The following is a 26,940-nucleotide window of genomic DNA, read 5'->3' on the forward strand; positions in this document are numbered from 1 at the left end:
AGGACATATTTTCTGAGTTTTCAAATAGCGACAAAGCACTTTTAAATTATTTGTTATCTTTATGTTTTTTTATCCAGTTGACCACTTGATTAAATGTTGCACTTAGGGGAGAGGATGTGGTGTTACTTCCAGAACTGCAGACTTTGCAACTGGGTAACCAGGTTGAAGTTTCTGCTTCAGCTCGACATTCTGTGATTCTGGTCAAATCACTTAGTCTCCCCATGTCTACAACCAAAATGAATTTGTTCTTGTGTGATGTAACCAATGCTCATGTAAAGCACTCCAATACCTGACAAGTCTGCACTATATAACACTGCAAAAACACAAAATAATAAGTGTTTTGCACACTTCTGTCATTGGGCTATATTTGGGCTACATCTGGGCGATTTTGGGCTACATTTGGGCTCTTTTGTCTCCGGTGGCCATCTTGGGAGATTTATTTGTTATGAAGTTTCCTAATTTCCTCATGTACTGCAGTCTCCTCAGTAGGAAATGCTTTCAGTTTTTTACTTTGATTCCATCATGAAGGTATTCAGATATGTCACACATTTGCCATAAATTCTGAATGTTAGCACTCTAGTTGCTCATTAGATCACTGTAGTAAAACTACTGCACCATGGAAGTCTGCTCCTGGTATTAAAAGTGCATGTTTCAGTCTGCATGTCAGAATTTTTTAATGAAATAGAAGAGGATTTGAGAAGTCACTCAAAATGTGCCCTCATTTTCTTTCTTCAGCATTAATCATAATTTCTATGGCAAAATGAACCTCCTCATTGTGTTCCTTTTTAAATTAAATGTTTTAAGTGTTACCAGTTTATTCCAATCAAGATGGCTTCAGGTGTGCCATACTTTTGTCATAATGAAGACAGTAAGCGCTCTAGTTGTTTTTAAGAACATTCTGGGACATTCTGTCATTGGGCTATACTTGGGCTACATCTGGGTGATATTTGGGCTACATTTGGGCTCTTTTGTCTCTGGTGGCCATCTTGGGAGACTTATTTGTTATGAAGTTTCCTAATTTCCTCATTTACTGCAGTCTCCTCAGTAGGAAATACTTTCAGTTTTTTACTTTGATTCCATCAAGAAGGCATTCAGATGTGTCACACATTTGCCATAAATTCAGTATGTTAGCACTGTAGTTGCTTATTAGATCACTGTAGTAAAGCTACTGCTCACCAGGGAAAACTGCTGCTGGTATTGAAAGTGCATGTTTCAGTCTGCATGTCAGAATTTTTTAATGAAATAGAAGAGGATTTGAGAAGTCACTCAAAATGTGCCCTAATTTTTCTTTCTGCAGCACTAATCATACTTTTTATGGAAAAATGAACCCCCTCATTTTGTTCCTTTTTAAATTAAATGTTTTAAGAGTTACCACTTTAATCCAAGCAAGATGGCTTCAGGTGTGCCATACGTTTATCATAAGTAGGACTGTTAGCGCTCTAGTAGTTCTTTGGAACACTCTGGGAAGCTGCAGTAGAACACAAAGGAATCAACTGACAGTCTCTGCCCTTGTTGGATGTACATGTTTTACTGAGAATGTCAGACTTCATTCTCACATGACTGAGAAAGATAATGTGAATTTACAGAAAATAAGCTCTCAGTTTAGCCTATAGATCACCTTCCAAACCTCTGTGGTAAAAGCATGAGAAAATATTTTTCTCTCAATCATGATATCCCAGCAGAAGGCATTTTCACATGGTGAAATCACCTTAGAACATACCACAATTCCTAAAATGAGTATGGTACCATCAACAAATGATTTATAATGTAACTAAAGTCTTAAAACCTTCTATTAACTGCAATGCTTTTTAATGAGGTGCTATCATGTATACTGGTCCCAAGATGGCTGCCAACACTTCTTGGATGAAGTGCTGACAGCCAATCAGATCTCAGGATGAGATGTGTGGTTAGGCTCCGCCCACATATATATATGCTTTTAAATGGTATTTTCTCAGGAAATACTGAACAGATTTACACCAGACCTGCAAAAGGCACTTCCTTGACCTTATGGCTACCTCTCTGCCAAATTTCAAGTAATTCTGTTCAGCCGTTCGGGCTGTAGCTGTGTCTAAAGGTCCTATGGAAAAATGCATGGGGAAAACGCGTTTTGGGACCCCCCTTTTTTCTCGGCCCCTGCTTGACGAATCCCCCCGAGACTTTCAGGGTAGGAGCGGAGCGGAGCGCCCCACCTATTTTGAAAATTTCGCGAGGATTCGTCGTCCGGCGCCAAAGTTATTCCAAATAGAATGTTGCGGATTTCCTATGGAAACAGGGTCCTAACTATAACTACCTACTGGCGACCGCCAGTAGGTAATATATATGTGTGTATATATATATATGTTAGAAGGGGAAACATGCTGTGTTTGCCTGGATGCTGAATAAACCTTCATTTCCAGTAATGAGCCTCAAGTTGTTTTTTGCTGTTTATGGACGGGCTGCTCCGTGCCCGTTAGTATTGAGGCTGCCCTGTAGGGTCGGAGGCTCCGGTAACTGGAGGAATGAACTTTGTGAGATTTATGGAGGAGCATGACCCACACACGAACTTGACCTACAAAAGGAAGCACTAATGAAGTGAAAATAGGAACGTGTGGAAGGGATTCGAGAGGGAGAATATCCTATTTCGATCGTACTGGTATGCAGAGTTTTTTCTAACCAGATGAAATAATCGCACTATGCATTTAAACTCACCTGACTGCTTTTAGATTCCGTAAAAACATCAGTGCTTGTGCCAAAAAAAAGTTCCACTATGGTGATGTTAAATGAGGACTGCCAGACATTACTGTGAGGATTTAAAGGCACTATGGGACTTGTATTTTTCAACACACAGTCACGTGATGTATTACTCTTTTAAAGCACGCATGAGCGCACTTTGCAAAATGATTCCCACCTGTGAGCAAGGCCGTCCTGGGCCGAAACGTTAGAAGGGGAAACATGCTGTGTTTGCCTGGATGCTGAATAAACCTTCATTTCCAGTAATGAGCCTCAAGTTGTTTTTTGTTGTTTTTTGTTTTTTGATATATATATATATATATATATATATATATATATATATTATCTACTGGCGGTCGCCAGTAGATAGTTATAGTTAGGATCGAGTTTCCATAGGGAATCCGCAACATTCTATTTTGAATAACTTTGGCGCCGATTGACGAATCCTCGCGAAATTTTCAAAATAGGTGGGGAGCTCCGCTTCGCTCCTTCCCTGAAAGTCTCGTGGGGATTCGTCAAGCGGGGGCTGAGAAAAAGGGGGGGTCCCAAAACACGTTTTCCCCATGCATTTTTCCATAGGACCTTTAGTCCAAGCTACAGCCCGAACGGCTGAACAGAATTACTTGAAATTTGGCAGAGAGGTAGACCTCAGGTCAGGGATGTGCCTTTTGCAGGTCTGGTGTAAATCTGTTCAGTATTTCCTGAGAAAATAGCATTTAAATCAATATATATATCTATAGGCGCGCACCATGCGCGTACGGTAATCCTTACCGTATGCACACGCTGACGTGCGCGAGCGCGATTCTGATTGGTTGTTAGATCTTAGTAAACATTCAAATCGGTCGAAACCAGGAAGTGTCGGCCGCCATTTTGTCTCTCGCAGTCTGAGGGGGTGAAAAACAAAGGTGGAGAATGTGAAAAGGGGGCAGGGTGGACAGTTCCTGACCCCGTAGCCTTGGTCAGGGGGTCCCAGAAGGACCCCCAAGGGCCAAAATGTATTTAAATTTTTTTACGAAAAATCGCGGAGTGCGCGTAGCGTGCGCGCACGGTAGAAACAAAAAAATTCCGCGAACTACGTAACGTGGGCGCGCGGTGCGGTACGCACGGTACGCGCACGGTAAAAAACCTTAAAAATAAATAAATAAATAAATAAATACATAACTTAGCATTTAAAAAACCGTACAAATTCACTGAAAAAACCATAGGTTTCACACACGTTATAGTTAGGAATTAGCATTTAAAAAACCTTGCAAATTCACTTAAAAAACCATAGGTTTCACACATGTTATAGTTAGCTGGGCATTTCACTCGTGAAAAACCATTGAAATTCCCCCGTTATAGTTAGTGCAGGCAACTATAACTCACGCGACCGCAATCCTCTGCTGATGACGTCAGATATTACATCACTGATGACATATGTGTCTTTATGAAAAAAAAATATTTGTAATATATGTATAGGTAAAAATTAATGGAAGAAGACATGGGTAAATAAGTGTCTAAATACAGTATTAGCATCAGCAGAGGATTGCGGTCGCGTGAGTTATAGTTGCCTGCACTAACTATAACGGGGGAATTTCAATGGTTTTTCACGAGTGAAACGCCCAGTTAACTATAACATGTGTGAAACCTATGTTTTTTTAAGTGAATATAAATATATATATATATATATATATGTGTGTGTGTGTGTATATATATATATATACACACATATATATGTATATGTATTTATGTATCTGTATGTGTGTTTATATAGATGTTTATATACATATATATCGAACAGGAAACTCTTCAAATTGAAGAAATATAGGCCACACCGATCCAGTTCTCGAGAATATATCTTTATTCACGAGCAAAAAGGGAAGACGTGTTTCGAGCTATCCAGCTCTTGGTCACTTGACCACTGTTCCGGATCACACGATTAAATGCTTTTTTAAAAAAAATAAAGAAAAGACTCTGGATTTCACCACCATCCAGAGACAAAGTGAGTATCATAATACATTATTTTTGGTATTTTCAATACTGCGTGCAAATAACAATGTGGACTTACTCAGATTTCATCACATAACTGTGTTTCAGAGAGTTAAGCATTGTCGACAGAGATCTAGGTTTAGTACCCTAATCTGCAAAACGATGCATTGCATTTATATACAAAATCAACATGGAAACAAAATATGCAATACGAAGCTGTCATTAGTGATTTACTCTACGTGCCTAACTATGTATAGCATAAAAAAGCTATCAAGGGTCTAGTACCCTAAATATGTATATATGTATACATGTGTGTGTATATATATATATATATATATATATATATATATATATATATATATATATATATATATTATCTACTGGCGGTCGCCAGTAGATAGTCATAGTTAGGACCGTGTTTCCATAGGAAATCTCAAAATTCTATTTTGAATAACTTTGGCGCCGGTTGACGAATCCTCGCGAAATTTTCAAAACAAATGGGGCGCTCCGTTCAGCTCCTACCCTGAAAGTCTCGGGGTGATTCGTCAAGCGGGGGCCGAGAAAAAAGGGGGGTCCCAAAACGCATTTTCCCCATGCATTTTTCCATAGGACCTTCAGTCGAAGGTACAGCCCGAACGGCTGAACAGAATTACTTGAAATTTGGCAGAGAGGTAGTCCTCAGGTCAAGGAAGTGCCTTTTGCAGGTCTGGTGTAAATATGTTCAGTATTTCCTGAGAAAATAGCATTTAAAAGCACATAAATATCTACACGCGCGCATGGTGCCGTGCGCGAGCGAAATTCTGATTGGTTGCTAGATGTCGGTAAACATTCGAATCGGTCGAAATCAGGAAGTGTCCGCTGCTATTTTGTCTGTCGCACTGAAAAGGAAAGGTGGAGAACGTGAACAGGGGGCAAGGTAGGGAGTTCCTGACCCCCTAGCCTTTGTCAGGGGGTCACAGTAGGACCCCGAAGGGCCCAAAAAAGATTTTTTTTTTTTTTTTTAAATCGCGGGGTGTGCGCACGGTGAAAAACCCTTAAAAAAAAAAACATATAAGAACGTGAAAAGGGGGCAGAGTAGAGAGTTTCTGACCCCCTAGCCTTTGTCAGGGGGTCCCTGAAGGACCCCGAAGGGTGAACTTTAAAAAAAAAAAATCACGAGGTGCGCGCACGGTTAAAAACCAAAGAAAAAAGAAAAAATACATACATAAATTAGCATTTAAAAAACCTTTGAAATTCACTGAAAAAAACATAGGTTTCACAGACGTTATAGTTAGAAATTAGCATTTAAAAAACCTTGCAAATTCACTTAAAAATCCATTGGTTTCACACATGTTATAGTTAGCTGGACATTTCACTCAGACGTCAGATATTACATCACTGATGACATATGTGTCTTTCTGTAAAATAAATATTTGTAATATATGTATAGCTAAAGGTAAATGGAAGAATAAATAGGTAAATAAGTGTCTAAATACAGTGATGTAATATCTGACGTCATCAGCAGTGTCGCGTGAGTTATAGTTGCATGAACTAACTATAAAGGGGGAATTTCATTGTTTTTTTTCCAGTGAACTGTCCAGCTAACTATAACATGTGTGAAACCTATGGTTTTTTAAGTGAATATATATATATATATATATATATATATATATATATATTTGCAAGCACTCTTACACTCCGCGATTCTGCCACCAGCCACGGAAAAAGAGCACGGATCACAATCCTTAAAGATCGAAGTTTTTTAATGTCCTTAGGTTACATCCACAGAGTAGCAGCCATTACGCGTTTCGTCCCTGCTGGGGGACTTGATCACATGACGCTGAACCACCAATTGTATTGCACTTTTAAAGGGGGTAGGGCAAGATGAGTATCAACAGTTTTTTTCACAAATGAAACATTTGAAACTTTACTCACAGTCAGTTAATTTCATTATTGTCCGAATCTTTAACATATCAGTTCTTTCGAGTTAGTATAGAGATTATAATAACGATTTAAATATCGGAATAAGCGATCTTATGTTCATCTTGTCATGTTTAGAAAGATTAAAATCTTCAGAATAAATATATAAATATATATAAATATGTAAACATGTAGAGATAAAATCTTATATAAATACCTCATATATATAGACATATAGACATGTATAAAAACATATAAATGTATGAATAAATATATAGTATAAATACATAAATGCAAAAAAAATCCGAGTGTAAGATTATAGATACATCATAATTTAAAATTAAATATTACAATTCATTTTGTCTAACGTGACCCCTGTTGCCTAATTGTGATAGCATAATGGGAGCCACGGTTCTCTACATTTGATGATCACAGACTCGAAAGACTAAAAAGAATAGAAAAAAAGGGGGACAGACTAGATTGCCCATTGTAGAATCATCCCCGATATGTTTCGTCACATTGGACTAATAATTATTTTTTTGTGATTTTCAACTTGTTATTTGTTTTTTTGTTTAAAAAGTTTTTTTTTGGTATCTACTTAGATATTAGTGTTGTTGTGCTAAAAAGTGCTTGAATTTCAAACTTCTAAAAAAGTGACAAGTGATGATTAAATATATGTAAAAATATGTGTATAATAATCTAAAATATTATATATAAAAAAGAGACCCGCGAGAGGAAAAAAAGCAGTTTTAAAGATATTAGTAGCTCCATAGTAACTCTGATGTTGACAAATATATGTATAGTAACTTGCTACTAGGGCTTGAAAATAAAGTGAGGTGCAGGTCAACAACGGATCCCCTTTCAAAACTTGATTTAGATTAAATTCTCATTACAGTAAGGAAAATCAAAGAACTGTTGTTATGTATGTAAAAATGTGTATATCAGGGATTTAACATAACTTGGTGTACATGTTTACAGGCTAGCATGTAGCTCCTCCGAGCTATTCAATCCATGTGGATATTTGCTGTCTAGATTAAGAATGTAATACATTTCCAGAACTCTAAGTGATTTTTCACGGTCACCCCCTCTTTTGTTTTCAGGGACAGAGTCAATGAGAAAGTAACTTAGATCCTTAGGGTTACCTTCATGGATTTCTTGGAAATGACGTGCCACTGGATATGCCTGGTCGTGGTTTTTGATGGCACGAATGTGTTGTAATATTCTCTTGTGCCTAGGGAGAATGGTACTCCCTATGTACCTTAGTTTGCATGTACACTCCAAAACATAAATTACATGGTCAGATTTACAGTTCAATGATTTGGTAATTTCCCTGTTGGGTCCCCCGAAGGGTGTGGTGTAATTAGTTGTGGAGATTCCATATTCACAGGCCTTGCAGATCCTGCATTTGAGGAATCCCCGTCGTTGTGACAGCCAAGATCCCTTGACTCCCACCCCACACGGATCATTGTCTACCAACATATCTTTCATAGATACTCCTCGTCTATAGGTGATAGTTGGTCTTTTTGGGACTTTTTTACCAATTACTGGGTCCTGTTTGATGAGGTACCAGTTTTTGTTAAGTATTTTCCTTACTGCCCCCTCTTGTCTGTTGTATTGGAGGATAAATCTAAAGTTGTCAGATGTTTCTGTGCCAGAGGCTTCAAGTTTAGGAGTAGGACAAATCAGAGTGTCCCTGTTGACCTGATTACATTTGGTAAGGGCTTTGTCTAGGCATTTATTGCTGTAACCTCGCATTTTGAAGCGATTGATGCATTCTTGGTGTGCTATTTTCAGGGATCCACCATCACTGCAGATGCGTTTTATTCGTAGCAAATCCCCATAGGGAATGCTATGAATAAGGTGTTTGGGGTGGGAACTGTTGGCATGCAGGATGGAATTGCCTGCTGTTGGTTTTCTGAGCAATTTCGTTTCCATCCTGCCATGTTCTATGTATACCTCCACATCCAAAAATATTATACCTGTTTTACTGATAGTAGAGGTAAATTCTAGGTTTAGGTCATTAGTGTTTAGTTGGTCAATGAAATCCCTAGCGCCTTGTTCTGATCCCTTCCACACCACAAACAGGTCATCAATGAACCTGAACCAACATTGAATATTACTTTCAAAGATGACATGATATTTGGTCATGAGTACAAGCTCCTCCCACCAGCCCATGTGTAAACATGCGTAGCTGGGGGAGAAGCTTGCACCCATCGCCACCCCGCGTAATTGTTGGAATAATGCATCTTGAAACATAAAAATGTTGTTAGTAAGACATAGTTCAACCATGTTAATTAGCATCTGGTTATGTTCAGCGTAGGCGGTTCCTCTTCTTGCCAAAAAATACTTCAAAGCTGGTAGTCCATCATTGTGTTTGATTGATGTATACAGTGAGGTTACATCTAACGCAATCAAAAGGAAATCTTCCTGCCATTCAAAGTCTTTTATTTTCTTTAGAAAATCGCCCGTGTCTTTAATGTACGATGTCAGGTTTTGAACAAAGTCTTGTAGGAAAAAATCCACATATCTGGAGGTTTTTTCAAAAATGCTATTACGAGCAGAGATTATAGGTCTTCCTGGCGGGTTGATTTTATCTTTGTGGATTTTCGGTATAAAGTATAAAATAGGGATAACTGGTTTTTGAGTCCACAGATATTTGTACTCTTCAGATGTTAACAGTCCCATTTCTCGCCAGGCCATTAGTTTTACTTGGTATGTTGAATTAATTGAATTCCACGTGGCTCTATTGCTCGTCGCATAACAGGATTTGTCATTTAGGTGGTTCATGGCTTCTTTCAGGTAATTTTCTCTTTTTAATAGAACCACGTTACCACCCTTATCTGCATTGCGGATTACTATTTCCTTGTTGTTTTTTATTTTGGTCATCAATTGATGATATTGTAATTCTTTGATGTTTTTATTTCTTGTTTGCCTCGCATTGCTGGTTATTTTGTTGAGATTCTTTAGATCAGCTATAACCTGCTCCTGAAAGCTATCAATTGTATCCTTGATTGTAATAGAATAGAATTTAGATGGTGGCTTAAAGGGGGTTAGACATTTGCCCGCCCCCTGTGCGGTTTGTTGAGATTGACTTGTTGACGAAACTTGACTTGTTGGATCATTTTCGTGTTGTAAATCATATATGATATCTACTAGCTCCTGTGTGTTCGAAGTCGTCACTTTTCCCTCAAGCGGTTGTGATGTTGATGTTTGAGTAATCGGAGCTGCCCCAGCCGCTTGTTTGTTGGATTGAGCATGGAATTTCATTAGCTTCAATTTCCTGACGCTTTTATAGATGTCTATACGTGATTTGGCGTAGTTAAAAGAGCTTTCAGGGCAGAATGAGAGTCCTAGGGCTAGTAATTGTATTTCCGCCCGGTTGAGAGTAAGGTCCGTCAAGTTGATAACCGTTGTTTCATCAGTTTCAGTTAGATTAGAGCATTCTATATCTTTTTCTTCCAATACCTCTTCGGTTGCTTCTTCAGTTGTTTTTTGTTTGCTCCTTCTCCGGTTGGCTTTTCTTCTCTCATTTCGTTTTTTGTTTTTCCCCGGTTTCCGCTGTTTTGCTGCTTCCGTGGTCTTAGTGATTGTAGACGTTCCAAGCATAAAAAATCAACTTCATCGGTAAGTGAGTGTCTGCGGGGGTCTGCCCTTGATTTGTTGCGTGCCCCCGTGTCAGAGTCACTTTCCACTGCCGAACTACCTCCCGATGCCGAGGTTAGATCTTGCTCTTGGTTGTCAAGGATGTTCCGTTGTTTGCTGCTGGAATTGTCAGCCTTAAGCGCATCATATTTTCGCGCGAAAGTGAAGATTCTTCCCTGTTCGTAGTCACAGCGGTCTCTGTGAAACTTGAATGTTTTTCGCTCTCTTATTATATCTTCCTCTTTTTTTAGACGTTTTTTCATATCGCTTTTAAGTTTCTCCGCCTCCTCCTTTTGGTCCATAGAGTCGATTTCTTTTGTTAGGTTGTCAATCTCAACTGTTAGTTTAGCGCAGTCTTTTTCCGCATATTTCACCAATATATATAATAACTTTCTGGATGATTCTAGGTTAGTTTCGGCCCATTCACACATCATGTCTCGATCTGGAGCTTCATAACTTGGGGCGATCAGAATTCTCAGGCCACGGGGTACTCTCCCCACATCAATGTATCTTTGAAGCGACTTTGCCTCCCACCAGCGTTTTTGTTCTGTCCTTGATAGTTTTTCTAGTTGCTTGCATTTTTCTTTGAGTCCAGCATTCACACCCAGTGTTGTTGCATTCTGGGTAGTTGAGTTTTGTGCCGGTGCTGGTTCGTCACTGAACATCGAAGCTGCTGCTTCCTCTCTTTCTCTATAAGCGTCTGCTGCTGACATGTTGGTCTGGATGTGTTCACACTAAGGGTGTATTGAAAAATGTCACTTCACGAGTGTTTGCGATCACTGGAGGTTGCACGATTTATGAAGGGTTTGTAGCTGACAACACCGTGTCAGGTAAATCGTATACTTCCAGCTATGGATTACCCCACACCCAACTCGGAGCTTAATATATCGGGGCTTCGTGTCACACCCCCTCTGCAAAACCTAAGAGGCACCGCGCTGGCCGCGTCCTCCGACGTTACCCTCGCTTACCTCTGTGTTTCGCGGTGGGTGTTCCACTTGCGTCCGTTCTTTCGCTCCGTTGGGGGACTTCGTAGCCAGTAATCCTATCGGATTCGTTGAAACGTCCGTTATCGGGCAAAGACTCCTTTGAGGCTGGAAAGTCCGGTTCGTGGAGGGGTCCGTGTAACGACAGGAGGGGTCCAGACCTGTCGGTAATATTTGCAAGCACTCTTACACTCCGCGATTCTGCCACCAGCCACGGAAAAAGAGCACGGACCACAATCCTTAAAGATCGAAGTTTTTTAATGTCCTTAGGTTACATCCACAGAGTAGCAGCCATTACGCGTTTCGTCCCTGCTGGGGGACTTGATCACATGACGCTGAACCACCAATTGTGTTGCACTTTTAAAGGGGGTAGGGCAAGATGAGTATCGACAGTTTTTTTCACAAATGAAACATTTGAAACTTTACTCACAGTCAGTTAATTTCATTATTGTCCGAATCTTTAACATATCAGTTCTTTCGAGTTAGTATAGAGATTATAATAACGATTTAAATATCGGAATAAGCGATCTTATGTTCATCTTGTCATGTTTAGAAAGATTAAAATCTTCAGAATAAATATATAAATATATATAAATATGTAAACATGTAGAGATAAAATCTTATATAAATACCTCATATATATAGACATATAGACATGTATAAAAACATATAAATGTATGAATAAATATATATATATATGAAAGAAAGAGGTTGCCCACGCTCGGCGAAGCACACACAGGTGAGTATTCCATCCCTTTATTGGAGGTTGCGCTGCAACAGGCAAGAGACAAACAGAGCAGTTAGTTTCACCTTACGCGTTTCAGGCACACGCCCTTGATCACAGGTGTCATTTGAGGATTTTGAAGAACAAGCCTCTCCAGTGGGCGTCGCCGTTGCTCGACATATGCAAAGGCTCATGGTCTTAGTAGTTCAATATAGATTGATCCCACAAGTATGTTCTCCAAAGTCACAATTTCATAAAGTTTTAAAATCCAAGTGGATTGATGAGTGTCCCATCGCATATCGCCTCGCACTTATCCACCCTCCAAGCAGGTCTCTATATAAAATATGTTTAATTTTATTTAATAATTATGGGATTTTAAAATTGGACCGCCCAACTAATAGAGGGGGCGGGATTGCACTGATCCATAAACTCACAATTGAATGTGCCCTGGAAAGGGTGGCCATAGAGGCTTGCGAGGCGAGCCTCTTTACAGTTGGGGATGATAGTTCCCATGTCATCAAGGGTCATCAAGGGTCTGTTGATATATCGTCCTCCTGGCCCTATCCTACAGTTTGCTAATAATCTTAAAGAACAGGTCATTCAATTAGCGTTACGGTATGCTAAGGTAATGGTGTTGGGTGACCTTAACCTTCATTTTGATGATAGGGATAACGCCCCTGCTCAAGAACTTTGTCAGGAGATGGTTCAATTTAATGCTCCAACCAACTCTCCCCACCCACCAATTGGGACACTTATTAGACCCCATTTTTGCCAACTGGGAAGGAATCAGGGTGGACGCTCCGATTCCGGTCCCATGGTCTGACCACTATCTGGTTCCCTTTAGTTTTATGACCCTTAAACCCCCTATTGTGCTTAAAACTGGTAAACCCCGGAGAAAACTATCCTATAAATCTAGTCTTAAGAAGTACCACTCTCTTATAAGGAAGACACGAGCTGCCTACTATAACACCAAAATTGAACTAGCAGAGAATTCCTCTAGAGAACTGTTCCTGATTTTTAAAGTATTATCGGCGCTAGATAGAGTCTCTCCCCCTAATAGGGATTCAGTTGAGGCATGTGACAGGATAGCTGAATTTTTCTCCGAGAAGGTGGAGAGAATTTACTCAACCTTTCCGGAGGCAGCTCGTAAGGGGAAATCTGCTCTGCCGAGAGGTGGTATTGTGAATGAGGCCCCCTGTCTTTCGGGTTTTAGTCTCCCATCCTTGACTGACTTTCGAACTTTAGCCCTGAGCATTAAGTCAGGCTCACCGAAAGATCCCATGAAACCTAGAAACATGAAGGATAGCATGGACACTTTGGCGCCTTATTTTAGACATCTTATTCAACTCTCATTTAATACAGGCATAGTTCCACGTAAATGGAAACAGGCTGCGGTTGTGCCCATAAAAAAGAAACCTGGTCTGAACTTTAGTCAGCTCGAAAATCTGCGGCCAATCTCGCTTTTTCCCTTTGTCGTCAAAATTGCGGAAAAGGTGGTCAACGACCAACTTATGAGGCATGTTAATCAGAACAACTTGCTGCACCCCACGCAGTCGGGTTTTCGGGCAACATACTCCACAGAGTCGGCTCTGCTTTTTTCCACTGAAACCATCTGCAGACTGGTCAATGCAGGTCAGTCGGTTGCACTGGTCCTGCTTGACCTCAGTGCTGCGTTCGATACTGTGGCCCACCCCATTCTGCTGTAGCGCCTTAAGGAAGGTGGAGTGGCCAATCTGGCTCTGGAATGGCTTAGCTCCTTCCTACGGGATAGGAGTTTCCAAGTAGCCCTCGGACCGTTCTATTCCAAGAACATCCGGATGGAGCAGGGGGTCTCACAGGGATCTATTTTAAGCCCTACGCTCTTCAATCTTTATATGGCTCCCATGTCCAATTGTATCATAAAATATGGCGTCAATGTCGTGTCATATGCAGATGACACACAGCTTGTGGTGTCTCTATCCCAATCTCGTGATGAGGATGCCTCCAACTTTTCATTGTTCCTTCAAGAACTTGCCGGTTGGATGGCGAACAACTGCCTCAAATTGAACGGTGACAAAACCGAGGTACTGATTGTGGGTAGGGATACCAAATTATGGTCTCCTAAATGGTGGCCACAGACCCTGGGCCCTATCCCTGCCCCTAGGGAGCAAGTAAAGAAATTGGGAGTGTGGTTAGATTCTAAACTCTCATTTGACCACCGTTCCAGGACGGTGGCAGGCAAGTGTTTTGGTATAATGAAAGGCCTCCGGAAAGTTCTGGACGTGCTTCCTGTAGCGGCTAGGAAAACCTTAGTCCACGCACTCCTCACCTCTCGTTTGGACTATGGGAATGCCCTTTATTTGGGCGCCAGCAATAAAAGCTTGCAAAGGCTCCATTATATTCAGAATGCGGCCGCCCGACTTGTCCTGATGCTTCCTAGGAGAGCTTCATCGAAATATGCGCGATCCACTCTACATTGGCTCCCAGTTAAAGAACGAGTCTCCTTTAAGGCCCTCTGCTTTAGCCATCGAATCCTTCAAGGGAAGGCTCCGTTCTATCTTAACAATCTTCTGTCCCCCTACTCGCCCTCCAGGGCCTTGAGATCCTCGGGCGCAGGCCGGGTTCAAGTTCCTACTATAAAAAGAGCAAGAATGGGGGATCGATCCTTCCGCTACCTTGCAGCTAAGCAGTGGAACAATCTCCCTGTGAAATTAAGACTGGAACAGTCCGAAACCACTTTCCGGCAAAAATTGAAGACCTGGCTCTTTCAGCCAGACTTGGGGTGTCTGCTTTCTTCTCCTCCTGACCGTTATTGTGTAATGGTCTACTTGTGCCGCAGCGCGGGGACATACTAGTCAGTATAACCAGGCGCTTTATAAACCTCTTTATTATTATTATTATTATTATATGTACATATGTATATATATGGATATATATGGATATGTATATATGTAGATGTAAATATATATATATATATAAAGAGAGAGAGAGATAGATATAGATAGAGAGTAGGCCTAAGCTAAAATTCCGTTCCGCTCGCGGAAATTGCGATAATTTGACATTTTCACGTTGCGCGGAGAGCGCGAAAAATGTCAAAATTTCCGCAATCCACATTTTACCAGAAATGTTTTGCTTGCTCGCGCTGTAAAATAATACATTCTCGCGTGCGCGCGATCGCCTTACCTGAATCCCTGCGTTCGCCGACAAGTTTTCCCGATCCGGTTGCCTTCTCCACGAGATGTTGGATTGTTGGTAGCCATTTGCGCTGTCTCGTGACAGTTCACGCCTGCAGTAACGTCATTCGTCGCGTGATCACGTCTTTCTTCTCGCGATCATGCACCGCGAGACAAGTGAAAACAAGATGGCCGTGCCCGAAAGCAACCGCATGGGTAAGTTGGCGAGCCGCGACCACGCAGAAAATACCGCGAACGGGTGGGAAAAAAATTTCCGCATCTTCGCGATAGTTCCGCGTGTTTGCGCCGATTTTTAACATTTTCGCGATAATTTGCGAAAGTCAATTTCGCAAATTCCGCCCACCCCTAATAGAGAGCTAGATGGATAGATAGATAGATAGATAGATAGATAGATAGATAGATAGATAGATAGATAGATAGATAGATAGATAGATAGATAGATAGATAGATAGATAGATAGATAGATAGATAGATAGATAGATAGATAGATAGATAGATAGATAGATAGATAGATAGATAGATAGATAGATAGATAGATAGATAGATAGATAGATAGATAGATACCCCCCTGGACAGGGTGCAGTGTATGTGAAAGGTAGGACATGTACTAGTGTGGGTAACATGTCCTGATAGTGAAATTCTTCCAATTTCGTTTTTTACTATTGAAAGGCTGTCTTGCCCATAGGATAATACGGGGAATGCTGTGCAACCTGTTCACCTGCATATCTTACCATAACGGCAAGATAGACATATGGAATCTGGTATCCCTGAACTCAGAATTTAACAACACATCTTTTAGTGAAGATGGTTTTTCAATTTTAAGTTTGGAAATAGCACTTTTAGAATGTGGCTATTTTCTTGTTCAGCCTTTCTGTGTGCCTCTGCCTGTTTGTGGATTGACTGTCTGGTTTGTGAGTGACAGGGGCTGGGGGTGGCTCCAGGAGACTGGGTGAGTCAGCACTAGGCTGAATAGACCCATCTGCATGTAGAGTGGCGGGAAGGAGTAGCACATGGGTCTGAATAGGGCTGTGCCTGCCTTCCACAATGCTGGCTCCACCTCCTGTGGTGTGTCTGATGCCCCTGGCCCACACTCACAAAGGAAGAAGATGTGCCCTGGCAGAGCATACCCAGAACTGGTTTGGACTGGGTCCAGGAACCCTCACACACGAAAAACAAAGACTTTTGAGGTATAAAAGTAGAGCTGAGACCCATGTAAAACTAGATTAGGAAAGACTTTGTGATCAAGAAGGAATCCCTGCCAAAGAAGAACAGCCAGGAAGACTGAGGAAAAGTGATGCCATTGCTGAGTGTCTGACCTACAGATGCTGTGATTCCTGAGGAGGAGAACCAAGGGACTGTCTGCTTTGTGCTGTGTCTCCCCTGCTTGAAGAGGAGCTGTGCTGTGTGCTTTGCCCCCCTCTGAAGCCTACCTATCTCCAAGGGCCTGAGAAGAGCTGGCCTCCTGTTGGAAACTCAGGGATACAAAAGTATCCAGAAAAACATCCATCAAGCTGCTGTGTGTGTGTCTCTGCGCACAGCCTCTGCCCTTCGTGAAGACTGCCTGGCTGATCTGTGACTGGCCCCTCGATTGCCTCTGAGACTCGGTGTGCATGTTGGCACACAGCTGGGGCCTGTCGTGAGGTCTGCTTTGTCTCAAGTGTGATCAGCCCCAGGATCCTGCCTTCAACGTTGTGTGAGAACCAGCGCGCCACTGACGACCTGCGGGAACTCTTTTTTATCCCAAGGTGCTGCGTGTTAATTTCACCGCTGCTGCCCAGGGGGAGTGAGCGCGCTTTGTGTGCTACCCAGAGGCTTTGTGTCAATTACACAGCGCGGACCGAGTCGGAAGAAAGAACCGCGGGCAGTTGCTTGGCAACAGAGGACTCCACGCTGAGGTAAATCGATGCGCGGTGTGCCCCACCCACCAGGACGTCAGGCTGAGCCGAGGGAGAGCCACGCTCGAGTGCGAGCCGCAGCACCAGCCAGATCCGACGAAGGTAACACTCCAACCCGCTCTGTTGCATTACCTAGAGCGAGTTGAGAGTGAGCGCGTGTGCAGGGGAATTGTGCCAATCACTTTAAAGACCGCTACGGCCCGCACTCATAAAGAACTACACGTGACCGAGTGAACCGTGATAGTTAAAGGGACTGCGTAGCACAAAGTTTTCTTCTTGAACATCAATTGGGGGCAGTATTACGAGAGGCAACAGTGAAGGGAAGCGTCCTGGGATACCCATGCAGTATTTTGTGCTGCGAGTGCGGTGGGAGCAATATTGAGGAGAACCGTACTTCTAGTTTCGAAATAACTTTTCACACGCTAGGGGCAGGAGTCCTCCAGGCATAAGGACTCAATCAATTTCCTTATATTTGCAAGTGACTTTATTCTTACAAGTACGTTTTATAAAGAGAACATTGCTAAAGAGAACTTTCTCAACAAAAGAACATTTCTAAGGAACAGATTAATTGTGTATGTGATTTTTTATGTTGTCTTGATCTGCCTAATCTATATAAAGGTAACTTTATTTTTATAAGCAGCTGGTGTAGTGTCCATTTGTGGTGTTTCACTATATCACTGTGAGTGTTGGTACAAATACTTTACACATTGCCTTGGGGATAAGCCTGTCTGCTCGTGCCAAGCTAACAAGGGGGTGAGCAGGGGTTATCAACAGTGTGTTTCCCCCTTTTCCTGACTAGAAGCAATGGTCCCTACTTGGACAAAGGTACTTACCTCTGCCAACTAGAGACCCCCAGATCTAACAGGTCCAGAAAGTGTTTATTTGGAGATCATGGCAGTGAGGAATTTTGGGATGAGGAGAGGAGAGATGGAGAGGGGAAGAGTCTCTATAAGTGGGTTAAGCAGGAAGAGGTATTGGATGAGTCCAGGAGGGATACATGAGGGAAGTGTTTAGAAAGGCTTGCTTGGCAGATCTGATTAGTAAGAGAGGTTTGAGATGATGAAAGGAGCAGTAGAAGAGGGAAGAGTCTAGAAAAGGTATATTGGGTATCATATTAGAAGAATGGGGTTTGGGATGAGCCAGAGAGTAGAGGTAGATGATATATTGAGAGGGGTGTGAAGTGAGAAAGAGGGTAGTGCATTGGGGAGAGTAGTAGAATGAGGTTTGGGATGAGACAAATAGAGGAGGTAGAGGATGCATTGAGAGGGGTACAGGGTGCGATATGGGGTAATGCATTGAAGATGCTGAATTTGGAGTAGAGTAATAAATATAAAGATACATAAGCACATTGACAGTATATATGTATAATGAAGGTATTTTAACTCGATTCAAAGTTGTATTTAATAAACTCAGACTTTCAAGTGTTGCTGTACTTTAATCTAATGTATTTGGTTTGATAATGTGTTTTTACTAGTTCAATTGTGAATCAGTTATAGATAAATAGTTACAATAAAAATGTACTTATTAATGCAGTGACCTATATACAAGTTAAATGAAACTATAGGTAATATGTACATTTGTTAAGCAGACTTAACTAATCTCTATATATTCATAAACATAAATATTATACACAATTATACAAAGGAATACACATGTCTAGATAAATGAACACAATCGAAATAAATTCTTATATACACAAGGATATGATGTATATTTATGTTTGAGTATGGTAGTTATGTGAGGTAAGCCAACTCTTGAGTAGTCTCTGAAGATAAGATAGTTATCTGTAGATCTTATGTTTATGGGTAAAGAGTTCCATTATTTTAACTGTTTGAACAGAGAATGATGTGCCACCTAGGGTTTCTTCTTGTATGGTTGAATTTTAAGGTGAGGTGCCAATCTAGAGTGGAGGTTCCTTTGCCGAATGTAGTTGGTGATTATATTCCTGATGAAAACTGGCCCTGTACTATATATTCCTTTGTGGGTGAAACAAACCAGCTTGAATGGGAAACTTCTAGCAACCGGCAACTAATGAAGGACCTTCAAGGCAGTTGAGATGTGGGCTTGTGGCTCTACATGTAGGAATAGTCTGGCAGCATAGTTCTGAATCCGTTGTAGTCTTTTCATAGTTGTTAAAGATGATCCGTGGTAGAGGCAGTTGGCGTAATTGGGCTTAGACTAAGCATGGGCAAAACTCTGTGGAATTCCACGGAGTTACCAAAAAACTCCGCCAAATTCCACGGAGTTCTGAATACGGCGGAGCACTATCGACGGCCACAATTCGTTTGCCTAAATCCTGCTTTCTCCCTGCTGTATATATTCACAAACATTCTTTTTAAATGTTGCCTTCCTTCTCTGATTTATTTCCCGCTTGCGCCACCTTTTGGGTTAAAGTTAGAACAATATAATAGCACAACTGTCATCAAAATTGTGTACCATAAAAATGTGGTTTCTATGCCAATAGTTTTTATTCCAGAATGTTTAAGCGAATAGAAACAAACAAGTCGCAAATCTGAAAGCAGTTATGTACCAAGCCTTCTTTCGTTCACTGTCACAGAAAGAAAAAAAAAGGATTAGCTAACATCTTAATCAGGGAAAAGTGAGCATGAGAAACATTTTATTACCAGATGAGCCAGTGCATGTTGAGTACTTACTGCCTTCACAGCTGTGTGAATGCTGCACCCACATGCAGCACAATGTTGCATTGCTGACAATGAAACCACAAAAATTGTAACCCTCCAGGCATGGGCACACCTTTACCAGAGACCATAATGAAGCACTGACAGTGACTCACTGCAAAGCATGCGCTACTGAACTAAGGAGCCCACTGGCTGTGTCCTCCTAATCGCATGCTAATGAGGAGGCAATCCTAATTAATTTTATCGGTGCCAGTTTTTGATTACGAGTCAAAATCAAAAATCAGTTTAATGAAGAAGTATAACCTATGTGTTTTTTGAGACTGTCTGGCAGCGAGTAGTGTTACTAATATGAAAGAAAAACACAGAGTAGCCAACTAGTTTGATAATTTTCAGTCATAGGTGATTAAACCTTTGACGGATTTAAAATCCACAGAAATTAATGCCTGCAGAATCTCCAGGATGAAATCACAGACGGGATTCCTTTTCTATATGTGTAGGATAGTGTGGGGACCTCCTTGGAATGCACACTTTTGCCACTGACACATCAGGTGCCGGAGTGGATACGTCTGCCACACAGTGAGGCAACGGCACACCAGGGGGCGGAGATGTGGATGGTGTGGGGCAGCAGCATTCATCTGCGCCACGCCTTGTGGCAGCAATGCCATGATGATGATCTGCAGGGCAAGGTAGATTCCAGCTACATTTTGCTGATGTGCAGCGGTGGCTGCCATCCTTTACGCCTCCATCCGCACCAAGTCCTCCATGAGCCTCCGCATGTGTGCCAGCTCATGGCTGGTATAGCTGGTGCTCCTCTGAGCGGACAGGTGTTCTTCTCTCCATGTCAGGACTCTAGCGATGTCAGTCAGGGCTCACTGGAGACCATGGAGAGGGCCTAGACACCCATGGATAGCATCCAGTTTGGTGGCCATGAGGTCGAACCCCACCTGTACCTGCTCAACCGTCTCCCTCTGGTCCTCCAACACACAGCGTTGGAAGGCCGTGTGTTGGTCCTGGGGGTCTTGGGAGACTGCCGGGCCATGGGTGCCTCCTCCTGGGTGGTTTGGGGGGTGGGTGGGGTCTCTTCGATGCAACTGGTCAGCCCTGATCCTGGAGGTGAGTCGGGGTGTTGACGGTGGCCCTGCAATGTGAAGGAGAGATGGTGTATTGCAATGTGTCTACATGTATGTAGCCGCATGGTACATGTTGACATTCAGACAGCATGACATTGTACATTGTGACATCTATAGATCTGAGCGATGACCCCGAGTCATTGAGGGTGTACATTTTGCTCTGCTTGATTGTGCATGTGTGACATCGTGGCCATCTCCACCCATCCCCCCAGTACCTGGTGGTCACTCACCCTGTTGCAGTTGTGTTGTGTCCTGTTGAGCACTGTCCGGTCCCCGGACTCCGGCCACAGTATCCACACTGATGACTGTAAACACCAGCTCCTCCATTTCATCCAGCATGAGCTGTGGCACTTGGCCCCCACCCCCAGTCTGCATTGGTGCCTTCTGGTTGGCTGCGAGTTTCTCCTTGGTCTTCCGCTTGATGTCATTCCATCGCCTCTTGACCTCGTCCATTGTCCTCTTGTGCTTTCCGACGGCATTCACCTTGTCCATGATGCCCCGCCATATTCCAGTTTTGGTGCCCAATGACACGTTGGAGGTGACTAACAGTTGTTGATGGTATTCCATCACGTCCGTGGCGATGATCCTGTTCAACTGAACTTCATCTTCCTGTCTCCGAGGTCGCGGGCTGTTCATCCAAGGTGCTTGTTGGGTTGCGCTTGTCCTCTGCGCCTGCTCCGGCTGCCCACATGGTGCTTGGATGTTGGTCAGTTTGTGTTTGGGAGTTTTTTATGGTGATTTTTCCAATCTGCCAGGTGTGTGTTGCAGGCCTGGTTCTGCTTATCGCTGATTTCCTCATTGAGCTTTGCCCCATCGCAGTTTTTTTTGTGTTGGGATTTGTGTTTTTATCTTCATCGAGGTGGTTGTATCGTGGACATTGTCTGCGGTTTAGGCAGACTATCTCATGGTACCGCCTTGTTGTGAATTCCAAGTTGACACAGGGTTCTTTTCCGACTATGGGCTGCGATGTTGAGAGTTGCGTTAAGCAACTCTTGCGGTAGTTATCACACGTTCTTGTGAATATACCCCAATGTGTACAACTGCTTCACAATCACACTCGGCCAACTAACCACTAAAACAACAGCTTGTCAGAAAAAGGCGAGAGTTAAAGCGCAAAACCTACCCTGCCATTGCAGGTGTGTATGTGTACTGTTTGCACGGTAGCTCACTCAGCTGTCCAACTAGATGTGCAGCATTCTAGGAATACTTTCCTAGAACAAGGGGAAACAGGCGTCAGTCCAGCCTGGGACATTCTAGCACCCCACCGTCTATAGTGCCAAAGAAACATGTGGAAAAAATAAATAAATAACTGTGCCCTGCTGTGAAGAAGACACAGGCTCGTTGTTAGTTCTCTCCAGAGTTACCAGTGCTGGGGAGGAGAGAGTCTGGGCTAAGGCAGTAAGTAAGCCACACATTCAATGGCTGGATATGCGGAGGTAAAAAGAGGGGAGGAGAACTCAAAGTAGAAAGCAGTTATTCCAGATTCTGCACTGATTTGAAAGTACGCATGGCTAATAAGATCAACTGCACAAATTTTAAAATAATAATAACCTAATGAATGAATTAATGAATTAGTTTTATAGAGCGCGCAATACCCGAAGATGTCTTAGCGCTAGATGGATCAATGGACTGAGGAGGGGGCATTAACCAAGCTAGGTCTGAGAGACCCTGTTGTTTACCGGTGGAAAAAGCCAGGTCTTTAGCTGCTTTCTGAATAGCTACAGGCTCTGTTGGGATCGGAGATCAAGAGAAAGGGAGTTCCATAACTTTTCCCCCTGGAAGGACAGTGTTCTGCCACCCCAATTTACTCGTTTAATTCTAGGAGTCAGGACCTTATGCGCCAAACTAGATCTAAGTGTTCTACTAGGCGCATACCAGGAAAATCGCTCCTGGAAATAGAAGGGGCCAGTTCCGTGAAGAACCTTGTTTATTAAGCGTTTTAAATGAGATTCTCTTCTCCACTGGTAGCCAATGAAGGCTGTGTAATAGATGAGTAACTGGTTTAAACTTGGGGATCTTCAGAAGGGTTCTGGCTACCGCATTTTGTAGAGACTGCAAGTTTTTTTACCAGTTATTTCGAGGTGCCAAGATAAAGTGCATTGCAGTAGTCCAGCCTATGACCCAAAGCCTAAAGGTGTTCACACTGCAGTCAGCAAGATCTAACGTTTCGAAGTAGCACCATCTTGTGGTTAATACAGGAAATTCTGCCAAATTTAGCAATGTTTAAACAGATTCTTTTTCTATATGTGTAGGATGGTGCGGGGACCTCCTTGGAATGCATGCTTCCTGATGATGCATTTGGGAAATCTTTTGCAATGTAGTAGAACACCGGGTTTGGGATAAAATACCCCTGGTGGGCGCACTGCGTGTAGTTTATTTAACCTGCTCAGACCAGTTCATGCACTCTGCTCTCTGACTGGGCCAAGAGGAATCAAAAGCCTTGTATGCATCCTCAGTCTATTTGTAGGGACCTCGAAAAGATACAGAAGATCAGGATAGGGATCATTAAATGGTTCCCAGAATCCCACTATTTAGTCTCAAGAGGAGCAGGGATTTGAACCCTGTTATTCGGATTCGAATGTCGGCTAAAACTGCAACAACCTAAACTGCAAACAAAGTACTGGAACACAAACCCACCACATGCCACTGCAAGCCACAAGTCCAGGGACCGCGGACATGGCACCCTCCACACCATGCAGCCCCGCTCCGCAGGCTACCAGGTCTCACATTTGGCGCTGGGTCTTTTTGATTACTCCGTGGCTTAGGACAAACCAGTGCACCTGGCATCATCGCAGGCTGCACACCCGCTCAGCAGCTTAAGGTGCCACTAACTCAGTGGACCCAATGTCACCGTCCCGTGGTGGGGTGCCTGTGCCGGCTGCAATGCTCCGGGTGCCACAAACCCTGTGCAACCCCAGTCAGCACCACGTGGTGGTAGGCCCGTGACAGCCGCAAGGCCTCGGGTGCCACTAACCCTGTGCGCAACAACTCATGAATGATGAAAGACATGACACAGCAGTGTGTCACTGGATGCTTATTGCACATCCAGTGCAGTTCTGCAGCTGGAACGGTACATGGCAATGCCGAGCAGACTACACAATATGGGCCCGTGGAGGGCCAGCTAGAGTCCATCCGGGGATGACAAGCACTGCGGAAGAGGAAGTGTACAGTCCGCAGTCTGATCGCCGTGTCATTGGTCATCAAACAGGATATGGCAGTCCATGTCGCTGTCCAAGGTGAGTGCATCAGAGTGTATCGGGGGTCAGTGGAAGGTCATGAGGTCATGTGCGGCACCAAGCAGAAACAGGCCAGGTGGCGAAAATGAATGCTAGTGCCTCCTGATCACAAACCCATCCAAGTCTTCGTCCCCGGATGTGTGCTCTGCCCCACCTGTGGGTGCTGCAGTACTTGCTGAGGCACTGTGTGCCACTGACACATCAGGTGCCAGAGTGGATTCGCCTGCCACACTGTGAGGCAATGGCACACCAGGGGGCAGGGATGTGGATGGTGTGGGGGCAGCAGCATTCATCTGCGCCACGCCTTGTGGCAGCAATGCCATGATGATGATCTGCAGGGCAAGGTAGATCCCAGCTACATTTTGCTGATGTGCAGCGGTGGCTGCCATCCTTTACGCCTCCATCCGCACCATGTCCTCCATGAGCCTCTGCATGTGTGCCAGCTCACGGCTGGTATCGCTGGTGCTCCTCTAAGAGGACAGGTGTTCTTCTCTCCATGTCAGGACTCCAGCAATGTCAGTCAGGGCTCACTGGAGACCATGGAGAGGGCCTAGACACCCATGGATGGCATCCAGTTTGGTGGCCATGAGGTCGAATCCCACCTGTACCTGCTCAACCGTCTCCCTCTGGTCCTCCAACACACAGCATTGGAAGGCCGTGTGTTGGTCCTGGGGGTCTTGGGAGACTGCCGGGCCATGGGTGCCTCCTCCTGGGTGGTTTGGGTGGTGGGTGGGGTCTCTTTGATGCAGCTGGTCAGCCCTGATCCTGGAGGTGAGTCGGGGATGATGTCAATGATGTCTAGGAGGGCTTGTGCATCGATGCTGGGGTTGTCCTCCTCAACATCAGTGAAGAATGGCTGAGACTGCTCTGCAGGGGCTGTTGACGGTGGCCCTGCAATGTGAAGGGTAGATGGTGTATTACAATGTGTCTACATGTATGTAGCCGCATCGTACATGTTGACATTCAGACAGCATGGCATTGTACATTGTGACATCTATAGATCTGGTCGATGAACTAGAGTCATTGAGGGTGTGCATTGTGCTCTGCTTGATTGTGCATGTGTGACATCGTGGCCATCTCCATCCGTCCCCCCAGTACCTGGTGGTCACTCACCCTGTTGCGGTTGTGTTGTGTCCTGTTGAGCATTGTCCGGTCCCCCGACTCTGGCCACAGTATCCACACAGATGACTGTAAACACCAGCTCCTCCATGTAATCCAGCATGAGCTTTGGCACTTGGCCTCCACCTCCAGTCTGCATTGCTGCCTTCTGGTTGTGAGTTTCTCCTTGGTCTTCCGCTTGATGTCATTCCATCGCCTCTTGACCTCGTACTTTCCTAGAACAAGGGGAAACAGGCGTCAGTGCAGCCTGGGACATTCTAGCACCCCACCGTCTATAGTGCCAAAGAAACATGTGGAAAAAAAAAAGAAATAACTGTGCCATGCTGTGAAGGAGACACAGGCTTGTTGTTAGTTCTCTCCAGAGTTACCAGTGCTGGGGAGGAGAGAGTCTGGGCTAAGGCAGTAAGTAAGCCACACATTCAATGGCTGGATATGCGGAGGTGAAAAGAGGGGAGGAGAACTCAAAGTAGAAAGCAGTTATTCCAGATTCTGCACTGATTTGAAAGTACGCATGGCTAATAAGATCAGCTGCACCAATTTTAAAATAATAATAACCCAATGAATGAATGAATTAAATAGTTTTATAGAGCGCGCCTTACCCGAAGATGTCTTAGCGCTAGATGGATCAATGGACTGAGGAGGGGACATTAACCAAGCTAGGTCTGAGAGATCTTGTTGTTTACCGGCAGAAAAAGCCAGGTCTTTAGCTGCTTTCTGAATAGCTACAGGCTCTGTTGGGATCGGAGATCAAGAGGAAGGGAGTTCCATAACTTTTCCCCCTGGAAGGACAGTGTTCTGCCACCCCAATTTACTTGTTTAATTCTAGGAGTCAGGACCTTATGCGCCAAACTAGATCTAAGTGTTCTACTAGGCGCATACCAGGAAAATCGCTCTTGAAAATAGAAGGCGAGAGTAACGTGAAGAACCTTGTGTATTAAGCGTTTTAAATGAGATTCTCTTCTCCACTGGTAGCCAATGAAGGCCGTGTAATAGATGAGAAACTGGTTTAAACATGGGGATCTTCAGAAGGGTTCTGGCTACTGCATTTTGTAGAGACTGCAATTTTTTTACCAGGTATTTCGAGGTGCCAAGATAAAGTGCATTGCAGTAGTCCAGCTTATGACCCAAAGCCTAAAGGTGTTCACGCTGCAGTCAGCAAGATCTAACATTTGGAAGTAGCACCATCTTGTGGCTAATACAGGAAATTCTGTCAAATTTAGCAATGTTTAAACAGATTCTTCTGGGCTGATCAACGGGTGAGTAGTGAGCATGACGGTGAACTTTGCTATGCGATGGTCGGCGGAGTGTTTTGCTAAACTTTGGGCTCCCAGCAGAGCGCGTAGTTGCTTAATTCTCATAAACTCCTTTGGCGGAGTGGAGTTTACCACACAGGCTTAGTTTAGACAGTACCAGAGAATAGTCCCCTGGATCTTGTGTGGAAATCCCAAGCTGCAGTTCCACTAGTCGTTACTAGGTGTCCCTCATGAGTCAAATGCAAAAGCATTTGACTTGAGGGACACCTAGCAACGCCTAGTTGAACTGCAGCTTGATGTAATAATTTCAATGCTTTTGCATTTGACTCGTGAGGGACACCTAGTAACGACTAGTTGAACTGCAGCTCTTTGTAGAATTATTTTGATATTGGATACTATAGTATTCACTGCCCACTGCTAATCTCGTCCCATAATTCTTTGTAGGGCCTTTGGTTTGGATTGTGTTTTTGCCCATACCTCTGCTTGGGGTGGTCCTATGAAGATGGGACTACCACTGAATCCTTCTGCATGATATGCTCTTTGTGTTCAAGGCATCTGCTTGGTCCTCCC

The sequence above is a fragment of the Triturus cristatus genome, chromosome 4_1 (assembly GCF_964204655.1).
Source record: "Triturus cristatus chromosome 4_1, aTriCri1.1, whole genome shotgun sequence".
NCBI classification, from domain to species: domain Eukaryota; kingdom Metazoa; phylum Chordata; class Amphibia; order Caudata; family Salamandridae; genus Triturus; species Triturus cristatus.